Raw genomic sequence first — 27041 nt, 5'->3', positions numbered from 1 at the left:
CCCTTTCTTCCACCTCAAGGATGCTTTTCAGATTAGGAGGCAACCTGTACTAGTATGTGATAAAAGGACTAATACAGCTTCTCTACAGCATAAATTTAGAATAAATTAGGGTTTTTGGAGAGAAAAAGTGTTAGAATTAAATCTGTAGCATCAGTAGCAATTCATGGGAAAAGTATTTTCTTAACTAAATTTATAATGTTTGTTTTTAGTTTAAATAGCAAAAATGAGTTGCTGTACTTGAATATTCCACAATATCTGCATTAACTTTAATATTTTGGATTGGAGCTGTAGCATGGTTTTGAAGTGAATGCCCTGAGCATTCCCATTTACTGCACATTCATTGGTTTCAAAGCCTACTTTAGGTGCAAGCAAACTAGATTTCCTTTGGGAGCAGACTAACCTAGAACTCCGCCTAAGGCATGCACCAAATTTGTGTCTACACCTAATGCAGAAAGAAAGGTCTGAACCAGTGACTGGTCCTTCAAGCAGCTACAAACTCTGTGCATATGGGGACATTCAGACCAGGGGATTGGACTTGATTTAGTCCAAAGAAAAAATCCTGAGCCATATATAGTGATGTTAAAGCCCCTACAACTACAACTGCTTCGATCTACTGATCCATACTGATACTACACTACTTTATTTGATATGCAGACAGAGCCTCTTTTTGTGGGTAATTATTAGAACCTGATTTTACATTTGTAACTATAGTAGTCTCAAACAGCTTTTCAGCCAGTGAGAACATCTATGCCTCTCTGACCTGATGCTGCATTAATATCAGTGCAGTTGTTCTCACAGTTAGTGAAGATGCACCATTTAAAAACAAGTCTGAAATCAGAGTTTCCAGCTGAAGAAATATTCAAATGTGTAAAATGGTTTAAATACACACTAAAGTATGTAGTTTGACATTAACATGTTGTATTGTCTGGCAAAAGTGAGAGCTGCAAAGCAAAATCAAACTGTTATTGCTTATACTCATGTTTGTAAAGTGTGTTACCAAGGATTTTCAGGAATTTAGGAGTGAAGCTCCAACTGTATTAAGTCAGTAACATTTTCATTACTTTGCTCAAAACAGTCTGGATGTTGTGCCAGGTGCACATAGGGAATGGAAAAAGTCTTAAGAGGTAGATTCTCAAAGAAAATTTATAGAGCCAATTAAAATCATGGACCTCTTCCTACCTGAATCAGACCTAGTATTTAAAAATGTTCTGAGTCTGATTAAGAAAGAGATACGTACTGAGCTGTCACAGATTTATTCCTCTTATTTAGTCAATTTATTAAGGGAAAATATATTGGAAAGAGCATGTAGTATGATGCTTGTACACGATGATTACACACAGTTCACCTAACTTTTGTGTATTTTGTATGTGCTAGTTTTCTTTTTCTTTCAGAGTAATTTAAAAGAGGCAGTTTTTATCATTACCAAAAATTTTCAAATACTCACTTCCATGAAAATCAAACTGGTATTTGAGAAAGTTGGTGAAGATTATGACACTATTTTCTGGCCATAGGTGAATCAACACAAGGTCCTTTGGAAGACCAAAGACACACAATGTCTTTGCTTCATGAAACTGTGGTTTTACAGCTGTTCTATGAGCTGGCAGCAGGTCGCTGAATTGCACTATTCCAGCTGCCATGCTGTATGTGAGCACCGAGGGAGGGCCCATAGGCCAGGGAGCAGGGAATGACCTGCAACTCATGCAGGTGGACATAACTGTCAAGTCCATCATTGATCTTTCTGGGCAAGTTGTTTCCTGTTTCTTTTTGTCTCAGTTACTTTTCTAATAAATAGAGAAGAACTTTTATCACCATCTTTCACAGAATATCAATACAAATTTAAGAAATAGTGCTCAGCTGTTAACAGTGAGGTAGAAAAGGATGCATTGTAAGATAAGACACAACGTGACTTACTAATAAAGATACAGTTAGCATAGCAAATGTAGTAGTGCAGGTCATGAATCTCACAGTATTAATATCTTCTTTGCTTTTAGCTAAAACATCTACCCTTCTAAAGCTATAATAATATGTTATTTTTAATATACCATTTCTGTTAATAAAGTCTCTTGAGGACTTACTATGTTTACTTCTGATTTAAGCAGATTTACTCTTTTCCTTTCTCATACATCAGGYGTGCTCTTTCTCCTGCTTATTTAGAAAAGACTTTAGATATGAACTTTTCTTTCTCTTTTTCATTAACTTTAGTCATGTTTTTTTTTAATTGGTTTTTGAATTTCCTCCCTCATGCACTTAGTTTCTTTTTCAGAATTATGAACCAGCAATGTTCAGCAGATCCAGTGCCCTTTAAAATCATGCTAAATCCCAACCCAAGTTTTGTTACTTTGTACATTTAATAACTTGCTGCTCAGGAGGGTGAAATGGTATAAGTACAATTTCATTCTCAGTGTTCCACCATCAGCCATTTCACATGCTGTAATTACATCCATGGTAAGTGAATTTTTCAGGTTTTTCTTTTCTCCCTGTTTCTTACTTGGAATTTCTCCAGCATGTCTGTTCTTTTAACATTTATTATGTTAATTGCTCAAGCTGCTTACAATGCCATGCATGTCAGGTACCTTGTTAGCAATTCCCTTGTCATTTTAACTCCGTATTGTATTCTTAGCATTTCTTGTTGAATTGTCTAGATTTCCCTATTTGTATTTATATGCTTAAAACCATTTAAAAAAAATACTGTTACACTGACATTTACATCTTCCTCATGTTTTTCTTTTTTACTTTGAGCATGCTGCTTAGATTTTTCAATGTATTCCAAACAGTTTCGTCACTGTTTCTCCTCATCTCTGACATGTCTTCTGATCTAGAATTAGACTGATGCTATTGATATGTTTCCTTTAAAAGGATCTTGATACTTTTAAGTCTAGATACAAGAAAAAATGGCCAAAACTACATTTTGGCTACTGTGATTCATTAGAGAACTTGTAGCTAGCATGTGACAAAAGTAAGGGTCTCAAAAATATTAGCTCCATTGCTTTAAATAAATAACAGCTTTAATTTTCTTCCAGTTTCCAGGATTATAATTCACTTTAAAGACATCTTTCATTTATATAATGTTCTACTTGCTACTGATAAAAGGAAGCAGGATATTTTGCAGCAGAGTATCCCTGTATACTCCCTGAAATCTGTATCCCATCCCATTCCCTATCCCATCCCTTTGGTATGACCAGCCTATTTCACAACATTTAGTTGCTCTCTCTTCTAAATCTCTCCTATCAGCCAGGTTTGGTCTGGAGGCTGTTCCACTGCATGGACTAAGAAACAAAAATATTCCCCCCTTTTCCACATAGGGAAGAAATAGTCCTTTCTTACTCTCTTCTCCTCTCTCTTGAAATGGGCTTCAGGCAGAAGCATATTTTATTACATGCAGCATATTCAAGAAGCAGAAAGGCTAAAAGTGATATTGGTATAATGCTGTTAAGGGGCTTAAGGAAAAACCTTTGCATCTTATCTTTCTGTATGAAATACAATGGGGTTTCATTCAAGAGACAATAGGTATGATAGATGACATCAGTGAGTAAAAACAAAAGAAACTAAATATATAGGGCTGATGATTAGAAAGCCACTGTGAAGAGTCAGTATTACAGATAACTGTCCTATTAAATATTTGTAATAACTCATCACACTCTCTAGATCGTCTTTTAAAATAAATATGTTCAGTTTGTTTTCTCTTCCTTCTCCTTAACTTTCCCCAAAGTAAACGTCCTAAAGCAGCACACATACAATTGCATGGAATTAGGTGCCTCTCTCCATATGGGGTTTTTGTTTTCATACAGCATTTACTACTTGCTGCAGTAATTCCATAAAATGAGTATTATCATTATCACACAAAAGCAGCAAATGTTATTTCGCATTGTGAAAGCAATACAAATTGGGCACAAATTACACTCAGCAGCTTACAGAACAAGTTCATTAGCAAAAGAAAAGTTATGACTTTCACTTTTTGATACCATGCTTACAGAAGCTCCTAGGGATATTAAAAAAAGGAAAAAGTCCCTTATTCCAGCTACCAAAGAGGAAAAACTAATATGTAAAGCAGAAATCTCATTTTTGAGCACTATGCTAAAGCTTCTATCAAACACAAACAGCTCATAGACTGCATATTGCTAATACAGGCTGGACTGCTGAAACTACAGCAGATAGCTCTAATGACTTTTGCTAAAAATCCAATAGCAAGTTAAAGAGGAAGTGGAGGCAATTTCTGTGTGTGGGAGTTGCTATCATCCGGATTCATGTATGTAAGTGAGGACTTAAACCTCAAATTTTTCTTTCAGAAGACCCTGGAAAGAACTGTACAGCAAGTAATACCCAGTATTTCAATGGGATTCCACCCATTAAAACAAAAAAGAGACAACCCCACGTTACAAAACCCACAATATAGACTGCCTCACTGAAGAAATTAGTCTCTTCCCTGGACCAGGTAGTTAAAATATCCTAAGCTGATAAAAACAAGTAATTCGTGAACAAGATCAGTATACCTTCTTTGTGCATTTAATTCAAAATAGTCCATTATCTGATCAAAGAAGAAAGGGTGGCAAATCTGCAAGTGAAACTGTTGTTTTTTTGTGGTCTACAGATATGTACCCTTTCAACCACTTCAGGATATTTCCAATGCTGGTTGGCTAATTAAATCAAAATACATGTATTTCAAAAGTTTCTTACTATGCACATGCTACTACTTTTTCTCCATGTGAAGAACATATCAAATAGTATCTAATAACAGATTTGCAAACTAAATACTAGAGAATCAGAAGCACATAATTCCAAGTGCTCTATGTTGGCTTCCTCCTTTACACTTTCTTTCTTCTTATTATTGTAGTTATGATGTAATGAATACTAATGGAAAAATATTAACCGTAATGCTAATAATTTTTCTCAGTTCCTCATGTAACTCATATCCATCCTCATTTTCACAGATGACTAGTGCTAGGACACTGGAGACAATCCAAGCTAGCTGCAGTAGTGATTTCTTGATAATCTCAGCTCTTCTGCTTGCTGTCCATATTGTTGAATATTGTTTTTTTCCCCAACTATAAAATAAGCACCCAAAACAAAAAAACACTCAGAATGACCGTTTTCAGTAACTGAACACAACCACAAAAACTAGACTTATATCTAAAAGCACATACCTTTTTCAACAGATATAATTTCTATGATTGAACTGGTTAAACCATACTTCCACAGCACCTTTATTTTCTCCACCTCTAAGACTAGAACATTATCCTGTATTCCAGGAATGGTCTGCATTGCCCTGCTCACTCTCACTTTCATGATAGTGAGAGTGCTGTCATGTGAAATGATTTATTGCACCTTGGTGAACTATCCTTGTGAGCTAAGGTTACTAAGAGAATATTAATCAAAAGGCAAAGTTTGTAAGTAATGCAGGTCAAAGAAAACAGAAGAAAATAAAAGCTATCAACAAGGCTTAAACATTATTTTAATGCACTATAACACGGTCYGACTAGAAACCAGTTGGTAAAGAAATGTCTATTCATAAATGTCATACCTCTAGAAAATAACAAAACTATACTGAACTATAATATATGGTCATTAGACACTGGGAGGAGGTGTTAAGTGTTTCTGAAAATGCTCTAAGGCTAAATATATACATACATACATACATACATATATTACACACACACACACACACACACACACACAGTGTTGAGCATCATTGTGTTCCTAATTCAAAATTCTAATATATATGTGTGACCGACCAATAACGCCTGCAATGGGAGAGGGCTCAGAGGGTGAGGTGCCCCGTGAAGTTCAGGAATAGTGTAGGATGGGGCTCCTTAATCCTTGCTGTTGCACAGAGAACTGACTTTATCTCAGCACAAAGGGGACCGGATGGTGACCTTTGTTTTAGATAAACAGCCATAGCTGTTAGTTGGACCAGGTGTAAATGTTTCTTCCTGAGTTTATCAAAAGAGTGTGAATGTCTCCCTGAGATTAGCCAGACCAGAATGGGGGAAGCGTATACCTGGCTCAGCCCAACACAGAGTATAAAACCTGAACAAATAACAAAGAAATTTCGAAGAGAGCAATGGGCTTGAGCTGGCTTCAACCCACGTATTCCTTCCCGGCGATTGGGGATGCCCAGCGTCGTGATAGTGAGCATATTATAGAGACCGGTAAAGGCAATCACACTGGTATTTTGATTGAGCTGTATATTGCAATTGCTGTATTTTGCTAAGTGTATACACTTGTATTGTGATTTCAGTATATTACTCTATCACTCTGCTAAATCAAAAATCCCGTGTAACATCAAATATCTTCAAAGTAAACCTTTATATTAAACATTGCCTCTCTGTGTGTGGAATATCTAAAAGAACCTGGTCAGAGAGTACCGGACCCTGACAATGTGTGTATTAATTATTATTGTCATCCCCATCCTCTAAAAAACTTACTCCATTACTGTTTTGTTCCTGATTTTCTATGTAAATGCTTTGCTAAATACATGGTAGATTGTGGCATGGATCACAGCAGTGGATGATGGAAAGCTACAGCATCCCGTACAGAACTGCAGAGTGGGATGCATTTGGTTCACTAGGACAAAGCAAATTGCTTCGTCTGCTGAGTGGTGTACGGCTTAGTAAGGAAACCACTATGTGCAGTGAACGTCACCCTCAGTCCCATGCTATATATCTTCATGCTATATTCTTTCCTATTGCTGTTTTTTTTTTTGAACAAGTGACAGCTGTGCTGAACTATACAGACACAGTAATAACAAAACTCTTGATGAGCTTTTGTACAGAAAAATATATTCAGATTTCCTCTACAATAGCTGAATAATGCAAATGCTTTCATATACACCTACTTGAAACAAAATTAAGATACGGGGTTTACTCATTGTACAGTCATTTCTGATGAACGAGTATGGTATAAGAATCAGGATTATATTTGTTTTTATAGACTGAAAAATGTTCAGTTACTAATGAGCAAATACACAACTACAATAAGGCATACTTTGAGGTAAATGTAAATTTTGGGCATACTTAGATTCAATTGTTTTTTGTAGCAGGGGTGGCAGTAGTAACTTTAGGAGTTCAAGAAGAATACCTCCCCCAATATGTTCGTGTTTCAGAGACAAACTTCCTATTTTCCTATTTATGTTATCATTTCTCAAAGTTTTTGTGTTAGTCTCCTAACTTGGTGTTTGATATGAAGAATTCCAGTTCTTAGAACTGAATAACTGCATTAAGTATGCATCTTAAATTTCATTAAGAAAGAAAGAATTTAAGCTAGCCAATTGTGAAGAAGAGACTGAAAATGAGTTTGGAAACAAGAGAGAAATAAAAAGGAACACAGACTTCCTATTTGCTGAATATTTTGCATTTTTAAGAAATGCTTTAAAACAACAACAACAAACAACAACAACAACAACAAACAACCAATATTGGTAATTCTGTGTGGAAGAGGGTGGAGATGAGCCAGCCCCTGCTGTGAAAAATGACATGATCACTCTTGCTCCTTGGAGCCTTCTCACTTTCCTGCTCTAGGCACATTTTTACTAGGAAGAAACCCAAGTTGCTACCACATACCTATGGTGATAATGGAGGAAAACAAAACAACTGTAAACTTACTGTCTGCMGCTCAGAGAAGGCTCCAGTGACTATTCAGATCTGCTGACAAACTGTAAAACTATAACCATCTTTAAGTTTACTCAGGTGAGTTACCACGTATTCTCCATTTTCCCAGTAAGACAAGGTTTCTGTACCAGCTATTTTAAAAGAGGCAAAGATGTGCATGGGAGACAGTGAGCAGCTCCTGAAGAGAAGTAAATGTCATCAAAGTAGTAAACTGTGAACCTGGAAATGGAGCAATAAAATGATCTCTCACATCATCTATTCCTCACACCTTTTTCCTGTTTCCAAGGTTATCTTCACAATATCTGCATGTGGGATAGAAATGTTCCTGTCAACAGCATCTACATGTTTTTTATCAGCATTGTTTTCCAACTTTTTTAGAACTTAATAGTTATTGTCTGTATTTTTCTGAACAATTATTTTGATGAAACTGTATCACAGTCAGTCTATAGTCATCTTTGCAGTGATATCTCTGTTGATGTTTATAACACATTTTTCCTGGGCACTTCTGATTGCATGTACTGTGCTGAGCAAAATGTGAAACTTGTGTCTTTTTTCCCCCTTAAACTTCATTTATATCTTGAAAAAAGGGTCTGTAATTCATTATCTTTTTTGTCTTATTTCTTTCGTTAGGCAGGAAAGCCTAATTTATTTTTTTCCAATGTGAACCACTTAACAGTGTYTACTAAAACTGCACCCTACAATATTAAAGTAACATTAAACCATCTAAAGGTAGCTCTTTTTTCCCTTTTGGAGTTATGTGAAGCAAAGAATTTTAGCCAATAAATAAGTTCCACAACTTATTTGTGACTTCATTCAAACCATATAATCTACATTTTATATCCATGAAAAATCACTTTACAAATTAAGTTTGTGCAACTGTACAATAAACTATCTAGTTTCCTCAGTTCTGGTAAAATAATGGTTTATACCATGAGAGTCCAACTCTAGCAAAAAAGTTAGAAAAAACAATTCTAGTCACAGTCTTAGTGAAAACTGTGTTTTTACCTTGACCACATCCTGATCATTATTAATGAGGAGGAGGATGGTCRACCTTGAGAAAGCTGTGGGTCTGGATAGTCCTATGTAAGTAACTTTATAGAAATCCAACAATATTAGGACAACTGGAAAGTAGAAAACATCTCCCAGAAATCCCCCAAAGCATGGCACACAGGAATCATACCAATGCTGGATTCCCCTCTCGGATTTCAATACTTCCTATGTCAGAACATTATCAAAATGAAATGCAGCCATTCCTATGCTCTTGCACTGCCTGAAAGAAACACTACAGGACATAACAGGCATGAAAATGGATAAATTTATGCTAACTATAGTTTTTTTAATATTCATTAGAAATGAGAATTATATGGGAAATTAAGTATTCAAAAAGTGATTACCCGAGATGGAATCTGATCAAAACATAAGTTGATATTTTGTGCTCAAGAAAAGCAAATATAATTCACAGTCAATCACAGAAGTCCCTAGTTTTTGATTTCCAAAATCAGTAATACAAGAAGGTTGCCTTATTGATGGTAAGGCAAATACCATTTTCATGGAAAAGATGCCACATGTGCTTTATCATTCACAGAAGCAACTAACAAGAAACACAATATTAGAGCAATAATTTGTACTAACAAGTCAGGGAGTTATTCAGTCTATGTGATAACGTGAAACTTGCTACAGTCCTTGCCCTTTTATACAAGGAGAGCTTCTTGTTTTTGTTTCACAGGTAAAGCTGATGATATAACTTCTAATTAAGTTCTGAATCTTTTGCTTATTCTGTTCTGTAGGATACTGTCAGAATATTACTGATGTCTCTGTGCAGGAGCATTAAATACTGGTTTAACTTTGTTCGCAAACTTGATTACATCTGAAAAGGCAGACCACCTCAAAGATAATAAAGATATTCACTTGGCCATTATACATCAGCGACAGAAAAGCTTGCATGCTGAATTTAAAGAAAATGAATTTTTCATTTTTGTTAAAGCCATAGTCCAGTATACATATTATTATGCATTAATAAAGTACAGGCATACCTCGTTTTATTGCGCTTCGCTTTATTGTGCTTTGCAGCTACTTCATTTTTTACAAATTGAAGGTTTGTGGCAACCCTGTGTTGAGCAAGACTATCAGCACCATTTTTCTAACAGCATGTGCTCACTTCGTGTCTCTGTCACATTTTAGTAATTCTTGCAATATTTCAAACTTTTTCATTATTACCTGTTATGGTGATCAGTGATCTTTGATGTTACTATTGTAATTGTTTTGGGGCGCCACGAACCGTGCCTGTATAAGACGGCAAACTTGATCGATCAGTGTTGTGTGTGTTCTGAGTGCTCCCCTGACTGGCCGTTCCCCTGTCTCTCTCCCTCTCCTCAGGCCTCCCTGTTCCCTGAGACACAACAATATTGAAATTAGGGCAATTAGTAACCCTACAATGGCCTCTAAGTGTTCGAGTGAAAGGAAGAGTCGCACATCTCTCACTTTAAATCAAAAGCTAGAAATGATGAAGCTTAGTGAGGAAGGCATATTGAAAGCCAAGAGAGGCCAAAAGCTGGGCCTCTTGTGCCAAACAGCCAAGTTGTGAATGCAAAGGAAAAGTTCTGGAAGGAAATTCAAAGTGCTACTCCAGCGAACACACGAATGATAAGAAAGCGAAACAGCTTTATTGATAATATGGAGAAAGTTTTAGTGGTCTGGATAGAAGATCAAACCAGCCACAACATTCCCTTAAGCCAAAGCCTAATCCAGAGCAAGGCCCTAACTCTCTTCAATTCTATGAAGGCTGAGAGAGGTGAAGAAGCTTCAGAAGAAAAGTTTGAAGCTAGCAGAGGTTGGTTCATGAGGTTTAAGGAAAGAAGCCGTCTCCGTAACACAGAAGTGCAAGGTGAAGCAGCAAGTGCTGGTGTAGAAGCAGTTGAAGCCAGTGCTCATTTACCATTCTGAAAATCCTAGGACCCTTAAGAATTATGCTAAATCTACTCTGCCTGTGCTCTATAAATGGGACAACAAAGCCTGGATGACAGCACATCTGTTTACAACATGGTTTACTGAATATTTTAAGCCCACTGTTGAGACATACTGCTCAGAAAAAGATTCCTTTCAAAATATTACTGCTCACTGACAATGCACCTGGTCACCCAAAAGCTCCAATGGAGATGTACAACGAGATTAATGTTGTTTTCACGCCTGCTAACACAACATCCATTCTGCAGCCCATGGATCAAGGAGAAGTTTCGACTTTCAAGTCTTATTTTTTAAGAAATACATTTCGTAAGGTTATAGCTGCCATAGTGATTCCTCTGATGGATCTGGGCAAAGGAAATTGCAAACCTTCTGGAAAGGATTCACCATTCTAGATGCCAGTAAGAACATTCGTGATTCATGGGAGGAGGTCAAAATATCAACATTAATTAAGACTGTCAACGAATGATTACTAGCATGTTAAAATACTTTGGTATTCCAGTAACGGTTCATGTTTTGTAACTGTCATAAAAGAATCTGAAGTAAAGATGAGTGGAAATGAAGATGAGAAATAGTTTGTAATTGTCCCAGATAATTAAGATTTGCAGTTAGCTGATCGGGAATATTTAAGTATTTTCATGAGGCTAGTAGATTATAGAGAACTATACAGAAATGCTGAAAGGAATAAAATGACCATGTCTATTCACGTTCTGTAAATTAAAAGTTTTTCAGTATCACCTTTCTACAGTAATGAAATAAAATGTACTTGTTCCCTATTTTCTGTTGCTATTTCCAGAAATCTACAGTAGGATTTCTACTCAAATATTAAAGGTAAAAGAAGGAAGTTTTGTACATTTTTGGTAGCAAGCGGAGGAAGAAAGTGATGGGATGTGGACAGTTTGGTGGGGTGCCTGAAGTAGGAAATATGGAAGAAGCATGAGATGACAATTGTGCAAGATCGCCTACTGATGAAGAGTGAGGGTAGCAGCAGATGCGATTAGATGGCCATAGCTTTTGGAAGGTGGGAGAACTCCCATGTGCAAGCCCCAACATCATGGAAGAGTTTTGGAGCTGGGAAGAGTCCAGGAATACATGTTAGTAATGCTGAGGGCTCTAAGTTCATCACCCACTGAAGTCTCCATCCTTTTTCTTCTATTTATTTCATAGGAGAAACTATTTCATGAAGTCATCTGTTACAAGGCTCTCCTTCCTCTAGGATATCCAGACTTCTCTATTTGTAAGTCAAAGCCACCCTGCCTCTGGTGTTACCTGTCTCCGCTGAAGCATGCCCACTCATGTATAATGTTGGTTGCCTGTGGATTTGCAATGCTCCCCTGGCCTCTGGGGACTCAAAAGCTTGTCAGAGGTGCAGGAAATCCTTTCTTATGCTCAGTCTAAAGACAGGAATGTCATCAACTATCAGAAACCTATTGCAAAGCTATGAATTTATTGTACCTGGCTAATATTATTATTTCCACACAAATAACATTCCAAAACTGCACTGTAGATACACAGGATCCTCACTGCTATTTTAAAATTTACATCTATCATAGCACTTGCTGTGGGCAAAGGTAATACAACAGATAGATAACCCAAAGTTTAGCTAAGCATTTTCTAAACTCCTAAAATCTTCCTGCATAAAGAGCATCATTATGTGGACTGTCATATATTTTGAAAATTACCAGAAAGATCAGAGAAAGCGTTTTAATAAATGACARTGTACTGAAGTGTAAGGTACCTGTTTTCATTTAGCAGCTTTACTAATGATCTGGAGGAAAAGTTAAATAGCAATTTAATTAAATCTCCAGATGATATCAAATTAGAAACTGTTGCAAACACCAGTAAGGGCAAAAATTAAATAAAAAGAATGAAAGAAGGGAGAAACGTCTGTTGGAAATAACAAAATTAGACTTAACCTGTAAAACAGAAATGAGTAAGTTGTGAAAAATTGAATGAAAATACAGATATTCAGTAAAACGCAAATACTTCACAGCAATCATGTTGAAAGAAAAGGAATGCAAAAGAGAAACAAAATAATTATGGACCTGATGGGACTGTGTATAAATAGAAGTAATGGAATGAAATTGAGCATGGGAAAATAAAAGCTGATTATCTACTAGATTGTGAGAAAGTTGCCTAGGGAAATAGAGAAATTCTGTTTTCCTAATCCACTTACTTAAAAAACATAAAATCAGTTAAATAGGTGTAGAGAACAATGTTCAGTTTCAAAGAGATGGACTAAATAAATAAGCTAATACAATGTTTTATGAATTAAAAATAAGCATTTTAATGGTTCCACACCCTCGTCTATATGATTATAGTAATAACAATAACAAGGTAGCAGTAAAGGCAGAAATGACCCCAGGAAGCCAGTTGTTTTCAGAATCAGCATATTCATTCATTTTAGTCTGTATGAAAAGATGACCTTTTCAACTAGTCACATGCATGCACACGCTGCATCTCATAAAAGTCTGAAGTATGAATTTTACCACTTAGAATATAAGCTGCCAGCAGCATACAGCAAAATAACCCTATAGGTTTATTTTCACTATACATTTATTTCAGTTTAAAGTAGAATGTATAGAAATTGGCATGGGCTAATTTAAGATAACATTTTGGTATTGCACTATAAATCAGATAACTGATTGCTAACTGTTAATTAAATGGTAACTGGAGAGTTACAGTTTCTGAAAGTCTTTAAGTTTAACAATAGGCAGAACAACACAACTTCAGATGCAACTGGTGAAACAAACTGCTCATGTGTACAAAAAAGTACTACAGATGTTGCCAGTGGGGTACAAGTAGGCACCTATAAAGTCGGAATTTTTTTAAATCACTGCTACATTGCCTATATTATTTGCAAAGTCTGTATCCACTGCATCTCTACCCAAATGCATTCTCTCCATTCAAAGCACTGAGCTGATGTTGGCAACTTTGCTGCCAGTAAATGCATGCCATTTATGGAATCTCACCATACACAGTAAAAAAAACGATTAAAATTCAGGCTTTTAAACAGCAAGTTTAGTAGGGACCAGAGATCCATTTTAGACTATTGCATATAACAAGGTAGAAAACGACAGTACACTCACTTAAAATACTTTTTTTTTCTCCACATAAAATTGGGCTTTTGCTTTGTAATGAATTGATAAGTGATACATTTAGAGAGTTCAGTTGACCCTACAGTTTTATATGCTTACATGAGGCACTTTCATTTTCTTAAGATGTCTCTCAGTACAGAAACCAAGCATTTGCAAAACCGACACCCCATACAACTTTTGGAAGACTAAGATCTCATTTCCATGGTACATCTTGTAATATTTTAATTATCTTTTCTTCCCTGGTATTTAAAAATTATAATTCCAGTTTTTTTTCCAGCTGGAAGGCCCAAAATCACTTCCACTTACTACTGATGTCAGAACCCTTTCCTAAATGCAGCAACCATGTCATCTCAAGAGATTTGGAGATGGGTTTCTTGTGTTTTTTTCTACTTTTTAATTTTACCCTCTAGCCTTGTTTGCATTTTTTAAATCATGTTACTGGTGAATAGGTTTGCCTACTCTCCTGGACCTCCTTTCTCTGAAAAAGGTTAAGCTTGAGTATATGGAATATTTAGGGGAAAGAAGGGTGAACAGCAGCTGTGGCTACTGTAATATAAAATGCATGGAATTAGTCATTGCAATACAGACATAAATTCTGTGGGACTGAAGTTCTGCAAGTGTCACTTGGAAATGCAGATCAAATGCAAGTCTGACCGCTTAGATGTAGTAGTTGGATTTAAAGATGAAAGCAAATCCCAAGGTAGAAACCAGTGTCCAGCTCACTAAAAAGAAGTAAGTCTGAAAGTGATGAGGCTGGAACATAATGAAACAGCTAATGAAGTTGGAGTTGTGAGGTAAATCTTCCTATATTAATAAAAAGGAAAAAGTACTTTGCATATAGTTAAAAACAGTTAATACTTGTAGCTTAACTGGCTGTTTACTGTAAATATGATCCACAACCTGAAATCCTTGCTCTACTAAAGTTAACTAACTAAATGGAATCAGCATTTCAACTACTATTTTAAAACTCAATTTGTTCAATTATTTAACTATACTTTCTTCTAACTTCTTTTAGTTTTACTAAAAACAGATATGATTTCCTGAGAGGAAAGCATTCTGCAAACCTGCTCTGGAAATGAATTGATATAACACAGGGGAGCCATACACAGAGAAGTGGGGCTTGAGAATTTACAAAAACACAACAATTACCTGGTGACAGGACAAACTAAATTCCTTTTTTTCCAGTAAAGAATAAAAATATCATATTCCTTTGATAGCACATAGTTAGTATTTGTGGGAAGCAACCATGGCAACTAGTATCATAAGAAGAGAAAGATATTCTTCAAATCTAAATGCCAGTGTTAAATAACTTGGCTCAAGTTTCCTTTATACACACAGAGACATTTAAATATATACAAATATATATACAAACACAAGTGAGAATTTTCAGTTTCCATTTTCAAAATTTTTCTATTAGATTGCCCAACAATCGGACTCTTTTTCCTTTCTTAACCACAGTGCAGTTTGTCACATTTACTGGATTACTGAAAACAAGTGCTTTTTCTCCTTTGCATTTTTATCATTCAGCTTTCTATGAATATGAATTTTGCCTACATTTTTGCTTTTTGCTGAATTACCAGTTTACTTCCCACTTTCTAACATCAGTATCTAGAGTTGCATGTAGTATTCTGCTCAGTGTGTCTCGCTGCTACCTTACAGACTGATACAATTTTTCTTTCATCTGTTTATTTCTAGAGCATGGATACTAACTGCAACTCTTTATGCTGTCTTTGTAAAAGASGATATGAATAGTACAATATGTTAGATATGAAATGATTTTGTCATGAATATGCATATGGGAATATAAAAGTAGTATACGATTGATCAGTGAAATGAGAGTTGTGTATATAGCCCAGAATCTTAGGGGAAGTAACTGAACAATATTTGCACCTTCTTCTTCTTCTTCTTTTTTTTTTTTTAATATATGTCTGTAGCTGCAACTAGTAACTTAGCTGAAGAGGATCTGAATTTTCCAATATGTTTCCAATATGTTATGTCTACACTAGCAAGGAAGAGAAGCAGGCTGGTGTGGATGATCTGCACAAGCAGTAGTGGCAAGGAAGGGTGGGCTTCCCGCCAGGGAAAGAGGAGTCAGGAAGCTCTGTGATACCTAAGATAGGAAGGACAGTCAGTTCACTCATTACTGAATGGGAATGGAGATGTTTGTAGCCAACTAACTTAACTATTAAGAAGTGATAGTCATAGCAGGAAAGTTTAAAAACTCCCAGTTTAAGTATTTATCAATTTACTCAGCATACTGATCTCCAAAATCCTGTCCAGAAGTTGCTCCAAAAGCAGTAAACTTTTCTAATCAAGTATCTTTACTTAATCTGCCATCTTAATCCCCACGTAGTTTCTCAAAACAGGGACTTGGCCCTTATTTCACTGGTTTATTTGTATTTCCCAGAACCCTTGAAATTTGATGAAGTATCTGACATCCAGCTTTGCCATGTAAAGGTTTCTGATCTTTTTCTGTAAGGCTTGAGTGACTCAGCTTGAATCTGTGAACAATACTATAACATTGATCCAACAATTCTTGCAGCACCATGTACCTTCATGATCTCTCTCAATCTTCCAAATCAGTTAACATGTCAATAAGGCCTTCTTCACTGACTGAAGCCTTGTATAGGGGATTTTGAAGTATCCATTGACAAAGAGCAAGTCTCTCTTTCAATCAATACTCAGTGATATTAAATGTTTCACAAAAGTGTCCTCACACTGTAATTCTGCCAGAGTAGAAGGAGGCTGAAAACTACAGTGAAATGACAAAAGTGTGCGTGTGGGGGAGAAGCATGTCCTAAGCTTATTGTTTGTTTTATTTTATTATATCAAAAAACTGTGACTCCTTTAGGATGTATGATCCAACTGAATTCAATTTCTGATGGATGCATTTGCTCAGATTTGTTCAGAATCTTATGAACAATATATATTGGAACTGCATCTACTTTTGAACTGAGCTGAAGATACATAACCTTACCTAACTTTCTCTCTGCTTTATGAGAAAAATGTCTTGATGCTCTAAGATGAACATGAAGTTGAAAAAATGTATTTCCTTAGTTATTTCATATGTAGAACTATATACCATCTATGATTATGCAGAAGTAATATATGCTTTAAAACAGTAATTCCTGATGTTTTTCAGCTGAATGAACTTAACTTTTTCATGGAGGCACACTAAAACCCACTTCGCATTCTTCCTCTGTCTTCCTGTTTTTCAACAGCCACACACTTACACCAAATGTAATACTTCAGTGATAAAACCACAGCACTGTAAAGCTATGAGGTACTTCTGAAAAACCTCCACTTGGCACAGGGAACATCTACACGACAGTAAGGTATACAATCAGTGGTATTCTCTGAAAAAATAGTGGAGAAATCTTTGTCAAATCCACAAAACAGCTAAAACCTAGTATGCATATAAAAAATATTTGTGTATGTGTGTGTGTGCACATGCACACGTGTGTAAAATTAGAAAAGGGAAATTACTTATTTTCCTCAAAAAAGCAAAATGGAAATTTATTATTCATTACCACTGACACACAGCCTAAGAATTTTCAATTAAAATTGAAGTAGTTTCCTGTCTGAAACAACTGGGGTACACTCCTCTTTGGACTGTCAAAAATGAGTATCAGGAAGCCACTAAAATACTGAACTACATTATATTTCACTGCAATGTGTATTTGCTTTTCTAGCAACACTGACTAGAATTTTCTATTATAAGAAAAAAGCAGGAAAAGTTTTACATCCACGTTACAGCATGCTTTGGCTTTGCTTCAAAAATGCTGATGCTCATTCTTACCTTTTGGCCAATGAGCTATGGTCAGAGAATTCTGGATCTCATTTCTGAGGTGACCTACCTGGTTGACTGTCCTTCTCCCCCCCCACCCCTCCCCAATCCAACTACCTATGTTTTTGTCTTGTCCTATGATGTAATTGGCTATTTGTCTTCTACATGAATGTTTCCTTTACCCACTGTAAAAATGAAAACCCTGCAGTCTATCTTTCTTTTTAGTACAGTCATCAAAAACGTAGTTTAAAAACTGTGAAAAACCCACCAGTGGTATTATGAGTGAGAACAGTATATTCTTACATCTCCTGGCTGTGAAACATTGGTATCTGATGGTATATACAAGAGAGCCTCTCCACTTTCTGAACAGATTTAATATGAAAACTTGAACTGCAAAATACAGTAAACAGGTAAAAATAAGAAATACCACTATAACTTCATGGCAATGACTATAACAACTTGTAGTAACATGTATCTAAAGTAGAGCAAAAGCAGTTCTTACAATCTGAGGACCTACTTCTTTCCCAGTTGAATTCAGTGACAATTTTTTTGGTGATTTCAGCATGGCAAGTTGCATGTAATGCACTTATGGACACACACAACACCAATTTTGCTATGTCTCCTGCAATTAGACTTTGGTCTGCAGAATCAGTTCATTTTTCAGTATAATTTAATAATAAAATTCTTGCTACAAAGATGAGAAGCAAACCACTATTTTATTTTAAATATGACCAGATAGCCAGTGCTAAAAGCAAATTAATTCACTTCTCTTTCATGGAATGAAAGTTCATCTGGCTGTAAAAAGTCTGAGCTTTTCATTTAGTATTCAGTTTCAGTGGGAGGTTAGGAGCTTTGGTTGATTAATGATTTCCCTTTTTAATGATATCTCTTGATACTTTTAGATTCACACCTCACCATTTCCTCCTAATTATTATTATTAAAGCTACAATGTTCTCCAGACTTTTAAATCTGTTCAAAAGTACTGTTTAAGAAATAGGAGTGGATTAGATGAGAAAGTGGATAAAGGAGCTATTCCTGAAACAGTATGTAAATGTTTAAATTGTTCAATATTAGGGTACATTTTTCTCTCTAGAAGAAATTAGGGAATTTCAAAATAATTTGCAAATTATGTTTTTTCATACTCAAAGAAACCAGTCTGTGCAAACTAGCAAAATCTGGAAGAACAGTTCTAATAACATAATGTAACTTCACGTTCTGTCTCTTAAAAAAATAATGGTAAACACAGAAACTAAAATTCCTGTTGAAAGTGATGAGAGCTAAGAGTACAGGGAACTGCTAAAATTGAATCCTGGGGAATTAAAAGAAGATCTGAGGTAGAAATATCTAAATAGTCCAGATGATACTGGCATACTTAATGTGTTTTACACATGTCAGAAGTTTAACATTTTCTCTTCCCTAGTTGCTTTTGGATAAAGTATACGTGTGTCCTATGACAATAATTCCAGAGTATGTGTTTTTATTGTTCTTGTATAACACAACAGAAATTCACATTCTGTGAACTTCAGGCTTGTTATTTATCTAAACAGTAGATGTCACTAAACTTTTGACATTCACCATAAAAAAGTAACTACATTTACTCCACTACTCTCCACTGTAATAGGGCTATGAGAGTACAGAGTATTATTTATACCATGTAGGAAAGCTGTAAGATTTTATTGATCATCACAATAGCTTTCTCAAACGTGTTGTATATTATTTTTATATTAGTTTCAATGGCCTACACTCTCATTTTTTATTTTTCATTTTTTAATTAATGAGAGCCTCTTGCTCTCATGCGGTGAGTGGATTTATTATTCTAAAAAGGTGCTACTCAGATGAAATTGCCTGAATAGTACTTGTAAATTCCTAATATTTATAAACAAGAAAATGGTATTGCAGTTAACAAAACCAACCCTAACATAATACCATATCAAACACTTACAATGCTACAACTTGTTAAACAGAATGAAGGAGCCTACGAAAACTTGCTGATACTTCTTTCAATCCCTTTTACCTTATTTTTAGCAAAGCTTACTCATTTTTTTAGTGGGAATCTTCTGTATCAGGAAGATCTCATGAGAAAAAGATATACCAACTCAGCTCTGCAAAGGCAAAAAAAATAAGCATAATATACTTATCTTAAAACAAGAAAAAAACTAAATCTCCTCTGAAATTTCTTGTGAATTGTGTTGGTAACATAAGAATTTCTTCTTATCTCTTACTATAATTACCCTTTGTGTAATAAATTTTGAGGTTTAACTTCACTCCTCACAACTGTGTTAAGTCTATAGAACATTAGGTTTTCTAATGCAAGGACTTGTATTTCATTTGTTCTTGCATGCAACAACAAGAGCTATTGTGCTATAATAAAAAAAAAACGTTTCTAGAAGAACAGATCACACCTACATGCATCATAGGCAGTTGTACTACAGTGTCATAGAGTTTTCTGAACACATACTATGTGTCATCCTTTTGGACCCTCTGCTGAACCTTGGCATCCTAACACAAGTTCAGCATGGCAGAAAGACCAGACCATTATCTGGGACTTCCAGGAACTGTTAAGCACTCAAATATATAAGACCAGAAATACCATCTTGCTACTAAAACATTTGTTTTAGCTATGCTGTAGCAAGAACAAATAATATCATACTTCCTGATATAGAGTTTTACAAATTGCATTTTCTTGTTCATGTGTTAGCCAGTTATGTAGTAAAACCTGGAAGTGTAGGGWAAATGGAAAGGATAGGTAAGAAATGTCAGAAAGAGAAGTTCTGAACTATTGAAAAGCAGCAGAACTTATGAGGTTTTAAGTTTATTTTCTTGTAAAATTTTCCTCTGAAAAATGGTTCGTTTTCTTCTAAAATTTCATATTACTTTGAACATCATATCATGACATTCTGTTATCAGCCTGGTAGTATAACAAGTTGCATCTTCAAATCTGTGATTTCTATAGCATATGGCTTGCAGATTTGAAAACTAATTATTTTGGTTCTGATACTGTAGTTACGAACACCGCTGAAACCAGCTATAAGACTGCTAAAGCCTTTCCATAGGCCTACTTAGGCTAACACAGGCCTTAGCATTGGCCAAAACAGACTTCCTCACCACTCCAGCCTAAACTCTCAGTCTTGCTTTTTGCTTATAGTTGCACCTACAGACAACTTTTTTGCTATTCTGTAGGATTTTAAAGGAGGTATTATTAGCTTCTTGAAATGAAACTTCTGTTGGGCCAATAAGCTTTGATATGAAATCAGGACAGGGTAACCTGAAACTATGACTGTATTGTCTTGTCAAATCTTTGTATTTAGGCAAGGCTTATCACCCATTGGTCATGTACACATAGAAGCTAATGATGATGCATGCACAGGTAACATAGTCTTAAAGCTATAGAAGACAGCAGCATCCCTTGAAGGAGAGAGAGAGAAGAATCACCCTAAGGCCCTGTCTCTCCCACCGAACAGAACAGCACTTGGCCATTGACTCGATCTGGGTGAATCAGCAAGCAGGTGTATTAATTACCAGTGTGAGGTGAAGTTATAGTTCATTAAATTTTGCTTTATTTGTATACAATGTATGCTCATTATCAAGGATTTCTCATGTCCTCCCTCTTGATCCCATCAAAAGCAGCACTAAGTCATCTGTCCATTCAGTCTGCCCAGGAGCCGGCTCCAAGCTTAGCTTTGCTCTCTCCCACAAATGAGTGGGTAGGTAACCTGGAGAGCTAGCATCACCTCCCATCTGAAAAACTCTTACAGCTCCCTCTGCTGGTTTATGTCTTACTGATTCTTAGTCATATTACCATTCAGGCATTGAACTCCTTGGATGAGGAATACTCTCCACTCAATTAGTAAAAGGACATGGATTACATGGATATAATTCTTTAAAATTATCTCATATTGCAAAATATTAATTTACAAATGAACCTGGATATTATGCTAATACTTGTGTTATTAATTCAATTTTATTATTTTCATTTTGATTAATGAGAGTTATCTTTAAGACAAAAAAATGAAGTATTAATCATAGTGCGTTACATTAGATAAACTTTGGTCTGGCAGTTTACCCATGAACTAACAGAATGGAAAACCGAAGCTGTGAATGCCTCCAAAAGGATAAAAAGCAGGGTTAGTACCATGAGCTTTCATAAAAAAAACAAGCATTTTTCTTGTTAGTGTAAAAATTTAGCTACTTTCACCTGCAGAGATTGCCTCTGGAAGGTCATTCATTTCAATGCAGACCTTTTCAAAAACAGGCAAAAGGGTGTTCTCAGCTAAGGGATAATAACCTCCATCCAGTATAATTTTAGTGAGTGTCATTTCCACTTCCCCTGTTGCAAACAATGTATTATGCTTTCACTGATTAACAGACACAGCAGGGAGGCTAAGAAATGCTAATGGCCATGACAGTGTCTTAAATCTAAGGAAATCTTTGCCAGATAAACAGTTGGGGTTGGCTGACAGGAGCAGTCTGAATGGGAACCTTGCTCTGCTGTCATCCACAAAAGATTTCATTCAGCAGGGTGCTGTATTAGTTTCTTGCACAAGCACCAAATCCACAGAGTTAAATTAAGGTTTCAAGTCACATATAAGTTTTATATGAATACATGAAATACTAATAGTTCCTTAAAAATACAAAACAAAGAGTCACACTTGATTAGAATCAAGAAGTTACCTTCTAATACTAGATCTAACTTCTAGTAGCTAACTGGAGAATGATGGGTACGAACACAAAAAAAGGTATGCTAAAAATAGCATGCTTTTTAGCATCCCTTGCATTACCAGTTATTGGTGTATTCTACCACCACAGCTTCTTATTACAATACTTTGTCAATATGGACATTGAATTTTTTAAAAATAAGTCTACAGAATAATTCTGCAATAGTATGTCTAAACAATTTATCTCTTCATGGCATTTCAAATCATAATCCAAGGAAGAGTGACATACTGAAATCTCAGAGGTCGAAAATAATTGGAATGTTTTCCCCATTTTATGGGGAACACAAAGAATGACATTCAAACACAATCAGCAATAGGGAAAGTTTATCATAAAGTGAAAATATCAACCTAATCACAACCTTTCATTTACTAGACACTTTAAAACATTAGTATAAAGGACTATCTTTGGCTGATCAAATTGGATTACGTCTGATGCCATTCAGATAATACATCGTCTGTGTATTAACTAGATGTAAGATGAAACCTAATGGAAATTTCAATTAAATAAGATGAAGCATTATAATTGCTTTTTAGAAAGAAAAGTCAATCACAGAAAGAGAAACTTTATTTCTTCGTGTTTATTTTATATGTAGAAACTTCAGTTTGTCATTCCAAACTGAGAAACAGCAGAATCTAATGTTCTATACTAAATTGACCTCTGGGAACTATTCATTATTAATGTTAGTCTCAAAATGACCATAGTTAAACAACAACTTTGCTTTGCAGTTGTTTTAATAGATGCCTTGATAATTTAATAGTTAACAATATTTAACAAGAGTAACCAGTGGCAAAGATAACTGGTGCTGGAAATTCCCAATGGCAAACAAAATCTGTCCTATTTATCACAAACTCAAGCAGCAGCTGAAGAAAGAAATATGGTATTCTAAAAGACGGTAACAGAACTTTAAGGTCTATCATTAATGTGACAAATATTAATTTAATGTAACCATATTMCATATAACCATATTTAATATAATCACAGTCTATTATTTATGTAACAGCAAAAAGCCATAATTAAAAAAAACTTTCCTACATACTGCATATATTAATTTAATAAAATGAGATATATCAATAACAGCAAAAAGTCACAATTAAAAATATGTATTTCCTACACACTGCAATTATTGATATCTGTGGTAACAGGACTACAGCACTGAACATAATTCAGACAAATGTATGTAAAATAACATGAACTTGCATAGACAGAGATTTACAGTAAATGAAAATGTATTCAGACATTTCTTATATCATACTTTGATCATCCGAACTCATGCATCCATTACTCTAATCACAAGCCTTCAGAACTATTTCTGCAGTGGTGGCAAAGCTAACTCTGAGACATGGGACATAACTAGTTTGCTTTTAATGGAGACTGTGGTGAATTTCTGACAAAGCACACAAGGGTAAGCAGTACCAACCCTAACAACAAATATATTGAGTCTGCACTGAAAAATTATATTATTCTCCCTTTTAAAATCTTTTGTTATTCAGTCATGCACAAATTTGGAAGTCATCAATAATTTAGGGAAACTGATAATACATTTGCAGGAAGCTGACTTTGTATTTAGAAGCAGCTCTTCACCATAAGTCACATCCACTTACATTACAGTATATTTAGAATTCAGTAATTGCTCTAATTTAGTATACTGACTTTTGAGTATACTACACTTGTAATATTTAATTTAATGGGTTCAGATGCTTACATTTCCTACTTTTTTCTCCTTAATACTTTCAGATCAGAATTCTACAAGCTCATTAAACAAAATAATTCTGCTAAAATAAGTTTTCAGACAATCAATCAGAACTACCAATTCAGAACTGATTCAACTTTAATTGTAAATAGATTACTCTAGGATCAATCCTCACTTACCAATGTGATAGTGGAGAAGACTGTAAGTTGCAGGAAAAAAAAAAAAACCTTGAAGATATTTCATTTATTTCCAGCTGTTCATTCTTAGACTGATCTCAGTAATTACTTTGCTTCATTTTTTAAAATTAAGATAAAACAATAAATGAATCAGTCAACTTCTAATTTATGTTAGCTCTGTAAAAACACCCAAACCTAATTTTCAACAACTTAGGAGGAAGTAGAGGGTGCTTGCTGCAGACAGGTAAGGAGAGCTAGGCAAGGACAGCTACAGGAGGCCTTAACTTCTCCTGGGAAGCTGTAACTAGGTGTAGCTGCTGCTAATGAACTCTGCTGGCTGCCCCTGATCACAGGGAGTTGGGGCCTTTGCTTCAGCTAACCCTTGATTAGGGTGGGTCAAGCACCCTTTTAGCCAGTGCTAGGGTGAGGCCTATATAAGAGCCAGGCCTAAAGCACAGCTCCCAGAGTGCAGTCAACAGGTGCAGCAGGGTGTAAAAAGGGGTCCTTATCTCCATTCAGTGTGTTATATGCTTTCTCAGATATGGTTGTGACACACCACAAGGTGTGTTTCCCAGTAGCTGTTGAAGTTGCTCTCTGCCATGCTGGAGGCTTCCACCCAGATAGATCTTGTGATGGAGGATACAGCTCTGCAAGCCTCAGGCTGTAGGGAGTACCTGGAGCCTCTCTGGGAGGCTGGGGCTGACAGTCATCCTTCATGCAGAAGGTGTGCTGTTGTTGATGAGTTGTGTTGCCAGGTCAAGGAGTTACAGGAGGAAGTTGGCAGGCTGTGTAGCATGAGAGAGGATGAGTGAGAGACAGATGGGATATTCTCAGAGACCCTGTGGTTTCAAGAGCCCTAACCCCCAACAGCAGTGGAGAGATACGTGGAGTCTGTCTTGTGGGACTGTAAATGGTAACCTTGAAGAAGGCAAAGGCTGGAAGCTGGTGTCTTCTTGTACATGGAGGAAGGCTCTTCCTGAAAGCTTGCGGCTGATGAACAGGTTCATTGCCCTCAAAGCTGAGGAGGAGCTAGGCATGGTTTCAAGTGAAGCAACTGGGCCAGTGGACCCTGTGCCATGCTAGAGCACGTGGAGGAAGCAGCAACAGTAGTGGGTGACTGCTGCAGGAGACAGAGGCACCCATCTGTGGACCTGATCCTCTGTTTCCAAGGGGCTTGGATCCAGGATGTCGTGGAGAGACTGCCGAAAGCTTGTCCACCCTTCTGACTACTAGCCCCTGCTGCTCTTCCATGTGGGCACCAACGATACTGCCAAAGGCAACCTGGAATATATCAAACATGACTACAGAGCCCTGGGGTAGGGGCATGGGGGCCCAGGTGGTTTTCTCCTTGATCCTGCCTGTGAGGGGGAAAGATGTAAGGAGGAGTATATGGATACTGCAAGTCAACAATTGACTATGCAGCTGGTGTCAGCAACAGGGTTTTGGTTTCTGTGACCCTGTCTGAAGATCAGTATTTGCTTGGGAGATATGGGATCCACCTCACCAAGAGGGGCACATGCATCTGACAACAGTCTGGCCACCCTGGTAAGGAGGGCTTTAAACTAGGAAAGACAGGGAAGGGGGAGAATTATAGGGACCATGCAATCAACAAGACAGGGTTCAAGTGGGGGTACTTCCTGCATTTGCATGCAGGCAAGGAAGTGCCTACAAGACTATGGGGAAACCTCTTGTACCCCTTTCTGGGAAACCAGCAAGTTCAGATGCGTCTCTGAAGTGCCTGCACACAAATGTGTGCAGCATAGGGAATAAACAGGAGGCATTAGAGATCTGTGTGCAGTTTCAGGGGTATGATCTCATTGCAACTAAGATGTAGTGGGATAGCTCACATGACTGGAATGCTGCAATGGATGGATACAGCCTCTTTAGGAAGGACACGCCAGGAAGGCAAGGAGGGGGAGCTGCCCTTTACGTGAGAGAGCATCTGGAAAGTATGGAGTGGATGATGGGCAGACTGAGAGCTTGTCGGTAAGGATTAAGGGATTCCAGGCCCTGGAGACCAGGGAGAAAGTTTGGAGGAAAGACTTTCCCTTGGTGGAGGAAGATCAGGTTAGGGATCAGTTAAGCAAACTAGACATACTAGACAGGTCCATGGGCCCTGATGGGATACTCCTGTGAGTGCTGAGGGAGCTGGCTGATGTCATTGCAAGGCTACTCTCAATCATCTTTGAAAGGTCATGGTGATCAGGAAAGGTGCCTGAGGACTGGAAGAAAGGTAATGTCATGCCAGCCTTCAAAAAGGGCAGACCCAGGGAACTACAGGCCAGTCAGCCACACATCCATCCCTGGAAAGGTGATGGAACAGCTCATCCTGGCATATGAAGGCCATCTCCAAGCATGTGGAGGAAAAGAAGGTGATCAGGAGTAGTCAGCATGGCTTCACCAAGGGGAAATCATGCTTAACCAACCTTATAGCCTTCTACAATTAAATGACTGGCTGGTTAGATGAGGGGAGAGCAGTGGATGTTGTCTACCTTGACTTCAGCAAGGCTTTTGACACTGTCTCCCATAACATGCTCATAGACAAGCTCAGGAAGTGTTGGTTAGATGAGTGGACAGTGAGGTGGACTGAGAACTGGCTGAATGGCAGAGCTCAGAGAGTTGTGATCGGCGGTGCAGAGTCTAGTTGGAGGCCTGTAGCTAGCGGTGTCCCCCAGGGGTCAGTCCTGGGTCCAGTCTTGTTCAACTTCATCAATGACCTGGATGAAGGGACAGAGCGCACCCTCAGCAAGTTTGCTGACGATACAAAACTGGGAGGAGTGGYKGATACRCCAGAAGGCTGTGCTGCCATTCAGAGAGACCTGGACAGGCTGGAGAGGTGGGCAGAGAGGAACCTCATGAAGTTCAACAAAAGCAAGTGCAGGGTCCTGCACCTGGGGAGGAATAACCCCATGCACCAGTACAGGCTGGGGGTTGACCTGCTGGAAAGCAGCCCTGCAGAGAAGGACCTGGGACAGGTCCTGGTGGACAACAAGTTGACCATGAGCCAGC

The 27041-nt window shown here is 37.0% G+C and overlaps 1 protein-coding gene across 11 annotated transcripts in view; it reads right to left on the bottom strand.

Moving 5' to 3' along the window:
* Positions 1-27041, bottom strand: part of FER (FER tyrosine kinase) — a 190023-nt gene that overhangs the window by 15318 nt on the left and 147664 nt on the right. The window lies entirely within an intron of this gene.

The sequence above is a fragment of the Apteryx rowi genome, unplaced genomic scaffold (assembly GCF_003343035.1).
Source record: "Apteryx rowi isolate R43461 unplaced genomic scaffold, aptRow1 scaffold_19, whole genome shotgun sequence".
Classification (NCBI taxonomy): domain Eukaryota; kingdom Metazoa; phylum Chordata; class Aves; order Apterygiformes; family Apterygidae; genus Apteryx; species Apteryx rowi.
This window is presented reverse-complemented; position numbering and strand designations above follow the sequence as displayed.